The sequence below is a fragment of the Pelecanus crispus genome, chromosome 7 (genome assembly GCF_030463565.1).
Source record: "Pelecanus crispus isolate bPelCri1 chromosome 7, bPelCri1.pri, whole genome shotgun sequence".
NCBI lineage: Eukaryota > Metazoa > Chordata > Aves > Pelecaniformes > Pelecanidae > Pelecanus > Pelecanus crispus.
The window spans coordinates 29,387,742-29,406,769 of record NC_134649.1 but is presented as its reverse complement, the minus strand read 5'-3'; positions in this window follow the sequence as shown (position 1 = coordinate 29,406,769).

The following is a 19,028-nucleotide window of genomic DNA, read 5'->3' as shown; positions in this document are numbered from 1 at the left end:
GGCTTCACAAGTGGTTAACTTATTCTCTGTCAGACAATGAAGCTTCCTTTAGCCAAACCCAGTTCTTTCTATTGGAAACCATTAACCTGCATAGCAAGTAGCAGATATAGTAGCGCACTATGCAACTGCATGGGGTCTGGCTGAGGTGGAATTAGTTTTCCCCATAGCATCCCTCATAGTGCTGTGCTTCGTATGGGTAGCTAGAAGGGTGTTGATAACACAGCAGTGTTTTGGCTACTGCTGAGCAGTGCTTGCACAGCATCAAGGCTGTCTGTCCAACATTCCCCCCTCACCAGTAGGCTGGGTGGTGGGCAAGAGCTTGGGAGGGCAGGGACAGAGTGGCTTTGGTGGGCGCTTGGCATCCAGCCAAGGTCAACCCACCGCAGCAACCTCAACGTTTAAAGGAATAACTCTTGTTTACATACATCATTTTTTGGCTAGTGATTCTCCTGTAGTGACTCATGAGTCACTTGGAAAGAAACAGACAGATCTCAATACTTGAATGACTGGTTGAATTACATTTTAAAAAGTAAACTGCATTTGTGATGCAGAAAGATTAAAACCAGCTAGTTTTACAGTTTGTCAAGGGTTGGAGTAAGTAGTAACACAAGGTAGAGTCCAAAAAACTCTAAAGATTTTTTTGCTGTCCCTGTATGAAAGATGTCCCTGTTTAGTGAGTTGGATTAATGGATTTCAATAACAGAATAGATCCCATGTGAAAGGCACCGCTGTGGCTACTCAGCTTTAAAGGCACCGCAATACTGGAAAGTTCCCTTTATATATAAGAGATTTTACAGCTAGTGGTTTTGTTTACTACATCAAAGCACAAATCAGTTTCCATCTATTACAACAGTTATTTAATAGGTCTAACACCTATAGCAAAAGTTTCTTTTTACAGATGGGTAATGGAGTAGAGAAGATAAGCCTTCTCCAGCAATGTACTACTTAATGACAATAGCACTTAAATACTGGTTTGTTAAGAGATCACATTGATAACGAACTAGATGATGCTGACTATGTTTAGGCTAGCAGGGAAAATTAATACCATATCTGGAAGCTTTAGGATTCTAGTCATGATGGGTTTTTCCCCCAGACTCTGGGCAAAAATAATCCATATATAGGAAATACTACCACTTCAGAGTGTTCCTAAACAAACAGCACAGGCTACTAGCATTCACTGGTTCTGCTGACAAGTAACGAGCCTGCAACTATATTCCTGTAAGTTAAGGCTCTCTAGATTGTGAGCCACATCCAGACGCTTTTTTCTTCTTAAACAGTAAGTAGTGTTTCCCTAGCCAAGGTTCTGTCAGTAGTTGGATACCAGGGGATACTTAATATTTTTTCTGATGCTATTCTTGTAGCTTTCACGAATTGTACAGGCCAGCTGTTAAGTTTCCCTCCCCGCAGAAGAAAAGGCTGAGGGAGGATCAGGAAAGACCTGGAAAAGCTCAGGGAAGCTGAAGTAGAGGATTGAAAAAAGAGAATATCACAGCTTTGGCATAAAGCAGGATGTATTGTAAATGCACAGGAAAATACACTTTCTAATACTCTTCCTTTGCTTTCCATGCCTGCTTTCAAATATTGGTTGATGTCTCCAGGATTACAAAACACGGTTGAGTATGCCTCAGTATTGCAACAATGAAAATTCAAATAAGCAGAACGTTATTTGGTGTCTACAAAAACCAGTGTAGAGATATCGAAGACATAGATGCTCTGTCCTTAATTATGCATGGAAAAATAACACTCTCAAAGAGTCAATTCTCAGTCTAAAAAAATAATGTTAAGAACCCAGAACAATGTCACTAATTAGTAGATACTGTGTAAGCCTGCAGAACTCTGTAATTCACTTAGGCTTTCAACACTATTTGTGAGTTCTAAAGAGAAGAAGCAGAAAAGAGATGACATGCAGTAAAATTGGTACCATAAATACACTAGGGAAAAACAATTTTGAAAGGACTTATGCATGAACAGTATATGAAATCTGAGAGTATTAATTATAAACTGTTTATAGATAAGAGCATACCCAGAGTAAGATTGCATGCCACAAATGGTAACCATTCTTTAAAGAAGAAAATATTATTAAAAATGTATTGCCTCTTCACTACTACTCATTAACCTTTGACTAGTTATATAAATTTTAGGACACTGTTTCAGCTCCTAACCACTCTATGCTAAACCAAACTTCACAGCACTGAATTTGGTTTTGGCATTTAGCTTCTTACCTTGGCATGGCCTCTTCATATTTACAGTAAAGTATTACTTAGCATTAAACTGTATGCTCATCTATGCAAATTAATTAGGACATGTATGAGTTTTATGCTCATATAATTAAATGCTACTATTGACAGTATTTTCTGTTCACACAAGGATTTCTACACAGGAAAGCATTTTAGACACATTAAGCTTTGCTTCTTGGGTATGTACCTTACATAGTAAAGATAACTGTCTTTTGAGCAAATATTTGATATTTTGCTGTATATTGCATATTATTAGTTATGTGAACACTTCCCTAGACTAATACATGTTTGTATTTTGGATTCAATTTCCATTTTTGACAGATTGCCACTGCTCCAAGAATATGCCTTCCAATCACCACTTCCTTAGGTTTAGTGTTTTTTTCTTTTTTTTTTTTTTGTATACAGCAAACAATACCTAGCATATACTTCTGGGTTCACATATTCTCAGCATCATATATGAACCATACGGTAAAAGTTGTATTTGTTGTCATCTAGGGACATCAAATAATCAACTTCATTAAAAAAATGCAGAACACATATGCACAGGAACAAGCAAGTATCAAAACCAGTATGAAGTTTTCCCCAGGACAGACCCCTGTCTCAAAGAAAAGAGCTTTGATGGTGCTCTGGTAACGCTAATGACAGTGAACTGCCACAGGAGTATTTCTATGATCAGTCTTCACTCAAGAACTGGCCCTTACGGTGCGAGTCTACGTTTTGAAACCAACCTCTTGTGTTTGGCAGTGCCCAAGAACAGAAACATAAGATCGGATGGAAGGATGCAAAGTCAGTATCAGCTTAAGTTAAATAACTGGGTTGGATTAGATTTGTTTCAGAATATTTCTTTTACAAGGTGTTTCTCCATATAGACAAGTCATAAGCAAGTAGTAAATCGTGCTTTTCATGCCAAATGGCTTCAAATCAGTATCCCTGTGTAGGCACAACTGAAGTAACAAACATCTCAAACTTTCAATTGCTTTAAAGTAAAGCTGCATTTGTACCATGAAGTCATAAGCTTCCATATTTTACAGAAATAATTTGGTTTTGACAGGTTATAATAGTTTCTCTAGTTTCCCTGCAGTGATGTGCATTCATAACAGCACATAATTTAACTTCTTAGTTAAGTTGGAAAGTGACTGACCACACTGCCATGCCATGGAGTTATGCTTGTTAACTCTGGGGCTAACTGAATTCCTCCCAGGTATGAGCAGCACAGCATGCTATTTTGAAGTGGAAAAAGTATAAGATCAGCAATGGGACACTACTATAGTGTCCCAAACAGAATGGTCTACAAAGGTTTTTTTGGGGTTGTTTTGTGTTTTCCTTTTTAATGGCAAAGTTTTATATTAATGATGTAACAGTACTTTTAAATGACCCCGAGAAATTTGTCAGTGGTAAAATGAGCATGTTTGTTCTCACTGCACAAAATGGAAAGCTGAATGCAAACAAAGAGGAAGATTAAAGATAGGATCCAGTACAGTATTCTTAATCCAATGAAGACAACAGCACATCAGTAAGGGAGGGAGGTCAACACCAGAGGAGACAGTTATTTCTGAAAGAGACAAGTCTTTTCCCAAGCACACACAGTACAGCATCTTAATCAAGATTTGAGCTCAGCGGTACAGTGGTGTCTCAGATTCAAGTACTCAATTTCCTCACAAAGGTCAGTGTTTGTTACAGAAAGCTAAGGACTCAGGATGCATGTATGCAAATAAGGAGGACAGCATGACTGCATATAAGGATTTGTGCTATTCATGCTAAAACTTTATTTCAGAAGGCTGTGGAGGTCTAAACTTTTTGCTGGCAGATAGCTAAAACTGTAGATAATTTCATTCCTACTAAAGCCAGGACCACCAGCCAAACAAAGGCATGAAGATCAGCAATCAGAAAAATCTGTGTTGATAGCAGCATGTAGCCTGCCAATTTGATTGATGCATGTGGCTGTAGAAGCAACTGCTCTGATTCTATAAAACCTAAAACCTGAAAATATCAAGTATAATCAAGTCAAGCATCATCTACAAGCCCCAAGCTGCTTTCACTTACATTTTCAAATCTTTCCGCCCACCCAAACATTTTCTTGCTCTTTGAATTATGCCTCACTTAAGGAAACTGGATGTAATGTTTCCTCAATTAAATAAAAGCAGAAGTATTTATCTGCAATCCTGACAGCCTGTACCCTACTATCCAGATATAAAAAATAGCAATAGCACAGTAGAATCACTGGACCGAAAAGAAAATAGCCTTACATAAGCACATTACAAATTCAATGTATCGTACAGTTATAATCATAAATACTTCTTTTCTCCTTGAAAGACTTCACAAAGTTACCTAAAAACTTCAAGTTCCATTCACAATAGGCTCTGCATTCTGTCTTTTTGTTCTTCATAAGGTCTGCTTGCTATCCTTGGAACATCACTATCCAACTTAGAGTAATAAGGATAAATTTGATGTCACAGACCAGACCACAGCTGAGCAATATAGCTCCTGTATAAAAGGGCAGAAGTGATGACCTTGCTCTAGTCCCTTTACCATACTGCATTAAGTGGTCCCCCACTCGCTGCCCTAAGCGTGAGAGGACCATTTGCAGTGTACTGCACGTTCAGAACAAATGGATAAATTAATTCAAGGAGCCTTCAGTTAAAGTAGTTTAAAATGAGTCATCATGTGCATTCTTAGAGATAATTGAATATATATGTCTTAGGAATGCGGATGTAACTGCATTACCCCTTCTATTCTGCTTTGTTCTTGCTCTGAAACTATACAGGCTATTCACTGTATTGTTTAGACAAGTGACTGAACCAGGAGGGGAAAAAGAAGTACTGTAATTATAGCATTGGACCATCCACTCTCTTTGGAAGTGAAAGTGTAGAGAAGGCTTCAGACATAGCCTGCTTGCCTTTACTCTCCCCAGGAACACTACCTTTGCCAGCCACCATGAGCACACTAAAGGCCTGCACCATTTCCCAGGGCATCCAGCTCCTGAGATCAGTATGCAGATCACCAATCCAACACCTCAGACTGCATTTTTCTCTCTGCATTCTAGTCTGTAAAGCAGATTTCAGCACATCTACAATAGTGTCCATCTGCTACATTAATTCTGGTCTCATTTTTCCCCAAGACAGCATCTACATCAAGAACCACTGAAAATTCTCTGCCACCAAAGGCATGCAATACAAGTTTATGCAAAACTAGATAGCCAGATGTCCAAATCTGTTCGTTAAGAGTTTCTTCACACAAAGGAATAGTCATAATATAAACAAGGAATGAAAGTATTTCTAAATCAGGCTGGGTTGTTTGTTCACATAGTAAAAGATTCATTTATAAATCTCACTGCCCTTAAAATAGGTATGTGGGGCGAAGAGGATTTAAGAGGATTGACAAAATTTGACGGGTCAGACACTAAAGGTTCAGATTATGTAGTCTTTTAATTTCAGACTAACTAGAAGAGACAACTCAGGCATAGACAGAATCCAATATTCTCTTTGATAGTGGTAGACACTGTTCTGAAAAAAAAGCTGGTCCTTCCTGGACTGAGACACTGGATCGTTTGAATGGGAACAGCAGGCAGGTTATCAAGGTTTTTTTGCTTACTATTTATCAAAAATATTCCTTGAATATTGGCAGGTATTGCCTAGGGATTGTTTTCTTACAGAGAAATAAAGAAGTCTTTGAGAGGAAAATTAATCAAACCTCTAGTGTGTTAATACTTTCAACACCTGAAGAATAATTAAAAAAAAAATCACTAGAAACAAATAGGTTTCTTAAGTACAAGATAGTCAACATGGGTCATCTGAAATCAAATCTTACCTTCTGCCTTGAACTTAGTCTGATGAACAAGAATTTTGTTCTAGCCTAGCCTTTTCCTGTTCTAGCTGTAGTTTCTTTAAAACCTATCATAAGAGACATGCCAGCATCTGTTTCTAGAAACATACTCCCACTTAGTCAGGACTTAATAGGTTGCACCTGCACTAATGAGTCAGTAAAGAATCCACTTGGCATCTCCCAGTAGATTCTTGTTCCTTGGAAGAATTATCACTGTGATACAATAACAAACAAATCACAATTGCTGATTTTCCTTGTATAAAAAGCTCTTTACAGACAGTAAAAACTAAAGAAGGCATTTCATAGTGAGGTCAGGGTTTAGAAATTCCAGAGAGCTATCCAAGATCCTAGGCTGATTGTTTTCTTTAGAATCTGTTCTGTATCAGTGAGCTTTGGCTCACTGTAATGAGAGTTAAACCATAAAATCTAAGAACACATTTTTTTCAGTATTACTACAGTTACTCTATTTGGAACCAAGTTACAGACAAGGAATTAAACCAGTAGCTCCTCAACAGGGGTACATATACCACAAACAGTCTACAGACACTACAAAGTGGTGTGTGCCTCAGTGAAGAGAAAAAAGTTGCTACTGCAAATCACAGCGCTTTCGTGATCACTAACTGCTGATGATATTTCGTACCGTCACTACTAATGACGATGGTAGGAAGTTTAAGGAAAAAATTTCTAGATTACAATCTTCCCTAGAGCACAGAAGAGGTGATCAGTGAATTTCATAATACGGAGCAAGGCTTATTATTTTCCAGTTATCTTCCATTGGACAAAGTTGTGTGGCAAAATGTGCTAATTCTATCGAAGAGTGGCAATTATGTAGCAATTCAGCCTACGCTTAGTGGGCAAGACCATAATATAAGGGCCAGTGCTCCAAATACAGAGCGCTATTGGAGGGCACTGACCACTAACATAAGATTTCTGCAACTAAATGCAACTTCTCTGCATGCTATTTTGTGTACAGTCACCTTTACTTCTTAGGAGAAGCTTACTGCTTTCTCTTGTACTGTTTGGTTGGCCTGTGTAGGAGAGGGAGATGTAGGCCCTCTGCACCTTACTCCTTATTGAAAGAGCATGGACACTGACGGGTGCAAGATGCACAAAGACTCCTGTGTTGGAAGCCTTCTTCAGGCCCTTAGAAGATTCAAGCAAGCCACCAAATTCTCTTTCCTCTACATACATGAGTGTGGGATTGCAGTATGTCTGATATGCTGCTAACTGCCTATCATAATTTATTGTTAAGGAGAATTTTGCATGATCTGAAAGATGTCAGGCAGGAACAGCAGCAGCACATGGTGTCACATGCTAGGGAATGCAAAGAGACAGTTGCAAGGACTAGATCATACAAAGGCAACATTGCATTTTCGCTCTATTCTAAGCATTTTGTGGCCAACTCAGTCCCTTGGTACCTCTTTTTAATGGATTCAGAGGTACAACTTGACTTCAAATAAAACTAGATAGGTAGCAAGTATGTGCTGGGTACACAACTTTCACGCTGAAGGTATGGAGACCCTCTTCCAGTAGAGTGGCTTCTTTTCTCATCAACACACTCCAAAACATAAATTACCCACTCTCTTTGGTGAGAGAATACTCACAGCGTCAGGGTTGTAAAAGATCATACGTGAAAACCACGGATTGTTCAATAGGGAGAATGCAGTGTTACTGTAAAGCTTCAATATCCTAATCCAGCCTCAAGATCTACCCCTCTAGATTAGGGCAAATGGTTCTTGCAAGGCCATTGCAGCAATTAATACAGTTGATGTTTTTTACTGGGTATAGTCCCACTCCAGCCACATTAGACCCTATCATGTAACTGGACTTATTAGAATGGAAGATGTCAGAAGGTCAAAGCCAGACTAAGCTGCTTGCACTGCACTGAAGTTAAAAAAAAAAAATATATATATTTCATTTCTAAATGAACATTGCTTGTCTAGGGTGTCTGAATGAATACAGACCCAAAGTCTAGACAGAACAAAACAGTAAAGTAGTCAGAACACTGTTTGGAGAGCAAGGGAGCCTTGGCTGGTTTTAGATTGAACATTACTGTGTGATGTTTAGCAGATCACTTTGACCTGTTCCTCAATTTCACTTCAAAATTTAATAGTACATGGCCAGCTGTCTATAAAGCAGAGAAGATAAAATCCATCAGGGACTATGAACTGCTCAGATAACATTGTCATGAAAATTATAAGACAGAATTATTATAAATATGGAATACCTGTTAGCATGTGTATTTTTAAAAGAGCAAATGCATTACCCTGAATTTTTTTTGTTCTTAGCATTCTCAAATGATTTGCATCTCCTGAGATCATTCTTGGATTTTTATGGTCTGTATAAGCTTTTCCAAAACAGAAAAGTAATCAAGCTTTGTCATTTAATAAAAGACATTTTAACAAAAGTGGAGCATGAGTTGAAAAACTAGACCTTCGTGCCTTCTTTGGAGAAGAAGTACTCCTAAATCCAGATCAAGTTCTGCAGACTGCTTCCTAAATCCTACCCTGTCTCACCACACCAGCGCTAAAGAGAAAGTCTGGGAAGCAGTCAATACTATTTACTGTATCCTGCTTTATGTTTTATTCCATATGCACTTCATAAATAACTGAGGAGACCTGTCTAACCAGATACCTTTCTTTGCTGTTATTTTTTCTGTTGAAGACTCAGTTAAAGTTGCCTTCTCTCCCTCTATTTTGCCATAAATTTAAATGAAAATATGTGGGGGTGAAGATCAGTCATTTCTTTATGAGGTCCCTTACACAATTAACATCAACTTCTTGACTTGACTGTGCCCCATATACTTAACTCCAGCAGAGAGGTTACAGTGTATAGCTGTGGAAAGAAAAGACTGACAGACTGGGATATAACCATTTCTTGTCACTAGACATGTTGATTTAAGATCCATGGAGTAACTTCCGTTCTCATTCTCAAACAGGAGATGCTTGAGGCCTCTCTGATCTTCTGACACTGTGACTAGCTGTCACTGAAGAACTATACATGACAGAACCTGAAGGCTGTACAGAATACAGAATTACAGAATACAGCTCTTGAGCTCGTACACAGTGTATGTATTTCCTCTGCCTATGGATGCTACTGCTACCAAGCACACATCTTTCATAATACTGGGCACTTGTAAGTAAAGCTTAAGGAAGAAAGAATTTGGCTTCTTGTAAGAAAGCACACAAACATTTTAGCTTCAACCCTGATTACTGGAATAAGAAAGAGATAAAGTTAGTATGAAATTAACATTGACTAATCTGTTGCATTGTATTGTTTTGACCATGTTTAGAAAAACAAGGATGAGAAATCGCACACATACTCTCAGTGTTAGTTGTGTACATACTTTGAGCTAATATGTCTACAGTCTCAATTTCCTTCCTCATTGCTTTAAGAGATTTACCAGAACATAATATCAGACAAGCATGATAAGAGGCAAATGGCAGTAAATGTGTATCATCCTCACAGACATTTTTCTTGTTTATCCTGGAGACAGAGTTGGTCAACTGATCATATGCCTCAGGACTTAAAATATTGTAATAACTTTTTTGACTTTAGATCAACTCATGAAGTTAGCGGTTGGGAAGTAGAAGATACCAAAGGCATAGAGAATTTCTAGATAACGAAATAGCGTATCTACTCAACTTTGAAAAGGTGCTTTTCTTATCTCTACATTCCCTCGCTTCCTCTCCCTTCTATCCTTTTCCCTTTTATTGCCAATATTTGCGTTACTATGCTTGTTTTAGAAAATGGAAGAAGTAACACATTTTATAATGAAGGCCTATGATCTCAATATATATAACCTCTACATTCACAAGGGAAGTATGCATCTATAGTTGTTTCCCAATGCAGATCAAGTCACCATAAAGCTACACACCACTCTGTCTGTACAAATGAAATCTGTCACTCTTTGGTAACACCTGCAAAATAGTATGTAGAAATGAATATGACCAGAAAACAAGCCTAATCGGGGAAATGTGGCCCACTGTAAAATAGGTTTGTATATGCCATGGTGAGTGTTTAGTAGGTTGTCCTTTGGTTTTTGAACTGCAGTGCATGTACTGGAGTTCCTAGGTGCTCTAATCATGGGAATACATAATATTTTAAAGATTTTTCATTCTGAAGGCTCTTCATATGGCTCATGCCAAAGTTCTAAGCAAATAAAGATAGCTCATTTATTAAAGATTAATTAAAAAAACCCCAACTCTTAGGCATAAAGGAAAGGTTTGCTATGTGTTCAGTCTCAACTCCCCTTATTTCTAGTTTACTTTCCACTTTAATGCAGCAAACAGCAACAGCAAGCATGCAGGAGTGATGTGGCATCTCCAAGTTATTGGAGAACGGTTCTTGCATATGTTTCTTAGTCACCCTAAAGACTCACAAACTTCACCCTAAAAGACCCTATATTTATATACATTTGAGCGGTTGCAAAATGCTTATTAATCCTGAAAAATCCTATCATTTTCCCTTGTTGTGGTTTCATCTGGGATAGAGTTAATTTTCTTCCTAGTAGCTGGCATAGTGCTGTGTTTTGGATTTAGCATGAGAATAATGCTGATAACACACTGATGTTTTAGTTGTTGCTAAGTAGTGTTTATACTAAGTCAAGGACCTTTCAGCTTCCCATGCTCTGCCAGCGAGGTGCACAAGAAGCTGGGAGGGGGCACAGCCAGGACAGCTGACCCAAACTGGCCAAAGGGCTATTCCATACCATATGACGTCATGCTCAGTGTATAAGCTGGGGGGAGTTGGCCGGGGGGCAGTCATTGCTGCTTGGAGACTGGCTGGGTGTCAGTCAGCAGGTGGTGAGCGGTTGCATCACTAGTTTTTCCTGGGTTTTGTTATGCTTGCGCGCTCTCTCTCTCCCCCCCCCCCCCCGTTGTTTTCCTTTTCATTACAACTTATTATTGTCATTATTAATTTATTTTATTTTCTTTAAGACGTGGGGGGGGGGATGCTTTCACCTTCCCTTTCTCCTTCAGGCTAGTTACACCAGCTCTCGAGAATTTTTAAAATCCTTGGAACGTTCAAGCCAGCATGCTTCTATTGCTATGTCTCCTGAATGTGTTTCAGGTCTTGTTTAGGGTTAAACAACTATTTAAAAAAATCACCCAGAGATCTGCCCCCAGGCTGGATGGTCATGGGTGGCACTGTATGTGGGAGAATAGAGGCAGGTACTTAGAGAACTTCTCATCTCCAATGGTCTGGAACTTCACTCCTGAATAACTACAGGATCATGATGAACTGACAGAATGCTTGAAAAAAAAAAATGCTGTGGTTATTCCAAAGAGGCACAACTTATCACACTGTGCTGGACCTTGGCTAGTATCTTCCAAACACTGCTCAGCATTATGCAGCACCCTCAGGGAGAAGAGAGGGAAAACAAACCGACAGGCACTGTGGCTACTCCAGCCCCCACAACAAGCACTGCGGCTGAACCAAAGAACCAAGCTGTGACAGTATCGGTCGTCCCTATACACAAGAAGAAATGTTGGAAGCAAAAGTCAGCTCGTTTAATAAGGGGTGATGAAAAAGCTGAGACCTCACAAGGTGAGGAGGAAGAACTCATAAATAAGACTGAAACCACCCGATCCCTATCCCTGAGTGAGCTGTGAGATACGTGAAAAGACTTCAGCCATCATCCAGGCGAGCACATTGTCACCTGGCTGCTCCGATGCTGCAATAACAGGGCCAGTAGCCTGGAATTATAGAGAGTAGGGAAGCCAAACAGCTGGGATCCCTTTCTAGGGAAGGGGGCATTGACAAAGCCATTGTAAAAGGGGCACAAGCCCTCAGCCTCTGGAGGTGACTACTGTCAGGTGTGAAGTAAAGATATCCCTTCAAGGAAGATGTTATATGTCGCCCAAGCAAATGGACCACCATGGAGAGGGGTGTCCAGTACCTGAGGGAATTAGCTGTGCTGGAGGTGATTTATAGTAACCTGGACAACGAGCAGTTATCCAAAGATCCAGATGAAGTCCAGTGCACACAACCCATGTGGCAGAAGTTGGTACAGAGCACACCATCGTCATATGCCAACTCATTGGCAATACTGACCTGGAAAGATGAAGAGGGACCACCAGTGGATGAATTGTCTGGCCAACTCCGGGAATATGAAGAAAGTATCTCTTCCTCCCTCATCTCAGCTGTGGAGAAACTGTCCTGGGAGTCCCAGCAATTCAAAGAGGATATGTCCTACTCCCCACCTGTATGGACCAGTATCTCAGCTATTAGGAGTCAGCATTCTGCTCAAGAGAGAGGATATAGAGGGTACACACCATGGGGCACCCTGTGGTTTTACCTGCGTGACTACAGAGAGGACATAAGGAAGTGGGATGGAAAATCTACCTTGACCCTAGAGGCATGGGTATGTGAGTGGCAAGGAAAAACAATCACAAAAAGGGGTTCTTCCAGGAAAATTGCCACTCCAGTTTCCAGTGGGCAGTTCCCCAGACAGAGCAGAAAGGCTGATCTTACTCCTGACTTTAATGAAGGGATTCCTGACTCATATTTACAAGAAATGAGTAACGAATACTATGACCAGAACTAGAGGGGCCCTGCCTCCAGCCAGGTGGAGGAAAGGGACAACCAGGTTTACTGGACTGTGTGGATTCAATGGGTTGGCACATCAGACCCACAGGAGTATAAGGCTCTAGTGGGCACCGTGTATCCTAATGCCATCAAGCTATACAGGGGCAGAACCCATCTGTATTTCTGGAGTGACAAGGGGATCCCAACAGCTAACTGTATTGGAGGCTGAAGTGAGCCTAACCAGGAATGAGTGGCAAAAGCACCCCATTGTGAGTGGCCCAGAGGCTACATGCATCCTTGGCATAGGCTACCTCAGGAGAGGGTATTTTTCAAGGACCCAAAAGGGTACAGGTGGGCTTTTGGTATAGCTGCCTTGGAAACAGAGAAAATTAAACAGCTGTCCACCTTGCCCAGTCTTTTGGAGGACCCTTCTGTTGTGGGGTTGCTGAGGGTCGAAGAACAGCAGGTGCTGATTGCTACCACAACAGTGCATCAGCGGCAATATCGCACCAACCAAGACTCCCTGATTCCCGTTCATAAGCTGATTCATTGACTGGAGAGCCAAGGATTGACCAGTAAGACTTGCTCACCTTTTAACAGTCCTATGTGGCCAGTGCGAAAGTCTAATGGAGAGTGGAGACTAACAGTAGACTATCATGGCCTGAATGAAGTCACACCACTGCTGAGTGCTGCTGTGCCAGATATGCTAGAACTGGAGTCAAAAGCAGCCAAATGGTATGCTACAATTGATACTGCTAATGCATTCTTCTCAATTCCTTTGGCACTAGGGTGCAGGCCACAGTTTGTTTTCACTTGGAGGGGCGTCCAGTACACCTGGAATCGACTGCCCCGGGGGTGGAAACACAACCCTACCATTTGCCATGGACTGATCCAGATGGCAATGGAACAGGGTGAAGCTCCAGAACATCTGCAGTATATTGAAGACATCACCGTGTGGGACAATACAGCAGAAGAATTTTTTGAGAAAAGGAAGAAAATAGTCCAAATCCTTCTGAAAGCTGGTTTTGCCATAAAACAAAGTAAGGTCAAGAGACCTGCAGAGGAGATCCAGTTCTTAAGAATAGAATGGCAAGATGGGATGTCATAAGATCCCAATGGATGTGATCAACAAAATAACAGCTATGTCCCCACCAACTAGCAAAAAGGAAACACAAGCTTTCTTAGGTGTTGTGGGTGTTTAGAGAATGCATATTCCAAATTACAGTCAGATTGTAAGCCCTCTCTATCAAGTGACCTGGAAGAAGAATGATTTCAAACAGAGCCCTGAGCAACAACAAGCCTTTGAACAAATTACAGAGGAGATAGTTCATGCAGTAGCCCTTGGGCCAGTCCAGGCAGGACAAGATGCATAAAATGTGCTCTACACTGCAGCCGGGGGGAATGGCCCTACCTGGAGCCTTTGGCAGAAAGCACCAGGGGAGATGCGAGGTTGACCCCTAGGGTTTTGGAGTTGGGGATACAGAAGATCCAAGACTTGCTATACTCCAACTGAGAAAGAGATATTGGCAGCATATGAAGGGGTTTGAGCTGCTTCAGAAATGGTTGGTACTGAAGCACAGCCCCTCCTGGCACCCTGACTGCTGGTGCTGGGCTGGATGTTCAAAGGGAGGGTCCCCTCTACACATCATGCAACTGGTGCTACGTGGAGTCAGTGGGTCACACTGATCACACAATGGGCTCAAATAGGAAACCCCAGTTTCCCAGGAGTCTTGGAAGTGATCATGGACTGGCCAGAAGGCAAAGATTTTGGAATATCGCCAGAGAAGGAGATGACGTGCTGAGGAGGCCCCACTGTATAATAAACTATCAGAAAATGAGAAACAATATGCCCTGTTCACTGATGGGTCCCGTCATCTTGTGGGAAAGTATGGGAGATGGAAAGCTGTTGTATGGAGTCTTACATGAAAAGTTGTAGAAACTGCTGAAGGAGAAGGTGAATCAAGCCAGTTTGCAGAAGTGAAGGCCATCCAGCTAGTTTTAGACACTGCTGGCTGGGAAAACTGGCCAGTGCTTTGTCTGTATACTGACTCATGGATGGTGGGGGTGGTTACAGCCATGGAAACAGAGTAACTGGCAGCGCAGAGGTAAACACATTGGAAAGTATGGGACCTGGGCATGACATAGATGGTATAGAATAAGGGGTGGATACTGTCTTTGTTTCAGCTGGGATAGAGTTAGTTTTCTTCCTAGTAGCTGGTATGGTGCCATACGATGTCATGCTCAGGATACAAGCCGGGGGCAGTTGGCTGGGGGGCAGTGACCGCTGCTTGGGACTGGCTGGGTGTCAGTCAGCAGGTGGTGAGTGGGTGAGTGGTTGCATCACTTGTTTTTCCTGGGTTTTGTTCCTCTCTCTGTTTTGTTGTTTTCATTTTCATTACAATTTATTATTATTATCATTATTATTATTTTCTTTCAATTATTAAACTGTTCTTATCTCAACCCACAAGTTTTCTCACTTTTACCCTTCCAATTCTGTTCCCCCTCCCACTGCAGGGGGAGTGAGCAAGTGGCTGTGTGGTGCTTACTTCTATCTGGGGTTAAACCATGACACCCTGAACTTTTATTAGTTTGTATTTGAAGTAAAATAGGGCTGCCATCTTTAAATGTTTAAAATCTGTGCAAGCCTAAATTGGGTAGGATGAGATTACTCATCACCTGTAATTTGAATGACTGCCTACCAGTGAAAACATAGGCACTGGCTGCAACCTTAGGACTTATTTGAGACTCTGTATCAGCTGAAGGTAGCTGGAGTCTTTTTATTGTTTGAAATACCTTGTCACTTGACATCATATGACACCCCTGCCAAGGCAAGCAGCTCTGGTGCCAGCACAATCGGCAGGGGAGTGCTCTGGCACGGTGCATGGTGGGGGTCCTGAATCAGGGGAGCTGACAGAGATGCCGAGTAGGTTAAGGAGTATCAGGGAGTGTGAGAGAGAGATAGTCTACTGGAATTGCACCCTACCTTCCCTGGGACAGGCCCAACAGGCAGACAGGATGGATGATACGGAGGATTCCCTATCCTCTCTCTGCCTGGCTGAACACAGTGACTTAAGGGATAGGGAGCAATGGTGACAAGTTCCTGCCCAGTGCAGCAGGCACGTCTCCTTTGTGACTACCCCACCTTCCCAGGTGCTTTTGCATAATAGGTATGAGGCTCTGCAAGTGGAACCGAACAATGGTTCATCTAGCTTGGAGGTGTTGCCAAGGTTAACTTGGCCTACGCCCTGTGTCAAAACCGCTTCAATAAAAAAAAAAGAAGGGTCATTGTGATAGGAGACTTCCTTCTGAAGGGAACCAAAGGCTCAATATGCAAGACCAGACCCACTTCTTGGGGAAGTCTGCTGCCTCCCTGAGGCCTGGGTGAAAGCTGTGAAAAGAAAGCTTCCTACCCTAGTACGACCCTCAGATTACTGATTTTTCAGGTAGGCAGCGATGAAGTTGCAACTAGAAGTCCGACAGCAATCAAGAGAGACTTCAGGGCCTTGGGATGACTGGTTAGGGGATCCTTCCAGTTGCAGGGAATGATAAGGCAAGAAACAGGAAGAGCCAGCAGATCAATACCTGGCTCCAAGCGTGGTGTCACTAGCAGAATTTCGGTTTTTTTGATCATGGATCGGTCTACATGACACCAGGCCTGCTGGCGACAGATGGGGTACACCTCTCTCAAAGGAGGAAAAGGATCTTTGCACAGGAGTTAGCAGGACTCACTGAAAGAGCTTTAAGCTAGATTTGAAGTGGGAAAGGGATAAAACCAGGCTCACTAGATGTAAGCCTGAGGGCAGCCAATGTTTGAGGGACAGTGTGCTAGTGAGGTCCTTCAGTCTGCTGTCTCAGTGGAGGTAGGGGATGAAGATCCATGCGGCAGCAAAGTGCAAGGGTTATTGATGTGTTAGAAACCACAGAAGCACCTGAGAATGGTCACATAGGAATTAGGGCTTCTTCCCCCCGAAAAGGTGGTGGGATCAATAGCCCAAGTGAAGTGCATCTACACCAATGCACACAGCATGGGCAACAAACAGGAGGAGCTGGAAGCCATTGTGCGGCTGGAAAACTATGATATAGTTGCCATCATGGAAACATGGTGGGATGACTCCCCTACCTGGAGTGCTGCAACGGATGGCTGTAAACTCTTCAGAAGGGACAGGAAAGGAAGGAGAGGTGGTGGGGTAGCCCTGTATGTTAGGGAGTGTTTTGATTGTCTAGAGCTTAATGATGGTGATGATAGGATTGAGTGTTTATGGGTAAGAATCAGAGGGAAGGCCAACAAGGCAGATACGGTGGGAGTCTGTTATAGACCACCCAACCAGGATGAAGAGGCAGACAAAATATTCTATGTGCAGCTGGGAGAAGTCTCACAATTGCTAGCCCCTGTGCTTGTGTGGGACTTCAACTTACCAGTTGTCTGCTGGAAATACAGTACAGCAGAGATGAAACAGTCTAGGAGGTTCCTGGAGTGTGTGGAAGATAACTTCCTGACAAAGCTGATGAGTGAGCCAACTAGGGAAGGCACCCCGCTGGACCTGTTGTTTGTGAACAGAGAAGGACTTGTGGGTGATGTGATGATTGGAGGCCATCTTAGGCATAGCAATCATGAAATTATAGAGTTTTCAATTCTCAGAGAAGTAAGGAGGGGGGTCAGCAGAACTGCTACCTCGGACTTCTGGAGGGCAGACTTTGGTCTGTTTAGGAGACTGGTTGACAGAGCCCCTTAGAAGGCAGTCCTGAAGGGCAAAGGAGTCCAGGAAAGATGGACATTCTCCAAGAAGGAAACCTTAAAGGTGCAGGCTGTCCCCATGTGCCAAAAGACGAGCTGGCATGGAAGAAGACCAGCCTGGCTGAACAGAGAGCTGTGGCAGGAACTCAGGGGAAAAAAAAGAGAGTTTCTGAACTTTGGAAGAAGGGGCAGGCAATGCAGGAGGACTACAAAGATGTCATAGGGTTATGCACGGACAAAATTAGAAGGGCCGAAGCCCAACTAGAACTTAATCTGACTACTGCTGTAAAAGACAATACAAAATGTTTCTATAAATACATTAGCAACAAAAGGAGGGCTAAGGAGAATCTCCACCCTTTATTAGATGTGGGGGGAAACATAGTGAACAAGGATGAGGAAAAGGCTCAGGTACTTAATGCCTTCTTTGCCTCAGTCTTTACTAGCAAGAACAGTTGTTCTCCGGGTACCCAGCCCCCTGAGCTGGAAGACAGGGATGGGGAGTGGAATGAAGCCCCCAGAATCCAAGGGGAAATGGCTAGCAACCTGCTACACCACTTAGACACACACACAAGTCTGTGGGGTCAGATGGGATCCACCCAAGGGTACTGAGGGAGCTGGCGGAAGTACTCACAAAGCCCCTTTCAATCCTTTATCAGCACTCCTGGCTAATGGGGGAGGTCCAGTTGAATGGAGGTTAGCAAATGTGACGCCCATCTACAAGAAGGGCCGGAAGGAGGATCTGGGGAACTACAAGCCTGTCAGTCTGACCTCAGTGCCAGGGAAGGTTATGGAGCAGATTGTCTTGAGTGCCGTCACGTGGCATGTACAGGACAACCAGGTGATCAGGCCCAGTCAGCATGGATTTATGAAAGGCAGGTCCTGTTTGACCAACCTGATCTCCTTCTATGACCAGGTGACCCGCCTGGTGGATGAGGGAAAGGCTGTGGATGTTGTCTACCTAGACTTCAGTAAAGTTTTTGACACCCTTTCCCCCAGCATTCTCCTGGAGAAACTGGCTGCTCATGGCTTGGATGGACGTATTCTTCCCTGGGTAAATAACCAGCTGGATGGCTGGGCCCAAAGAGTGGTGGTGAATGGATTTAAATCCAGTTGGTGGCCAGTCACAAGTAGCATTCCCCAGGGCTCAGTACTGGGACCAGTTCTGTTTAATATCTGTATTGATGATCTGGATGAGGGGATTGAGTGCACCCTCAGTAAGTTTGCAGACAACACCAAGTTGGGTGGGAGTGTTGATCTGTTTGAGGGTAGGAAGGCTCTACAGAGGTTGTTGTCACAACAACCCCATGCAATGCTACAGGCTTGGGGAAGAGTTGCTGGAAAGCTGCCTGGAGAAGGACCTGGGGGTGTTGGTCAACAGGTGGCTGAACATGAGCCAGCAGTGTGCCCAGGTGGCCAAGAAGGCCAAGAGCATCCTGGCTTGTTATCAGGAATACTGTGGCCAGCAGGGCTAGGGAAGTGATTGTTCCCCTGTACTTGGCACTGGTGAGGCCACACTGTGTTCAGTTTTGGGCCCCTCAGTACAAGAACAACATTGAGTTGCTGGAGTGTGTCCAGAGAAGGGCAACAAAGCTGGTGAAGGGTCTAGAACACAAGTCTCATGAGGAGTGGCTGAGGGAACTGGGGCTGTTGTGCCTGGAGAAAAGAAGGCTGAAGGGAGACTATCGCTGTCTACAGCTACCTGA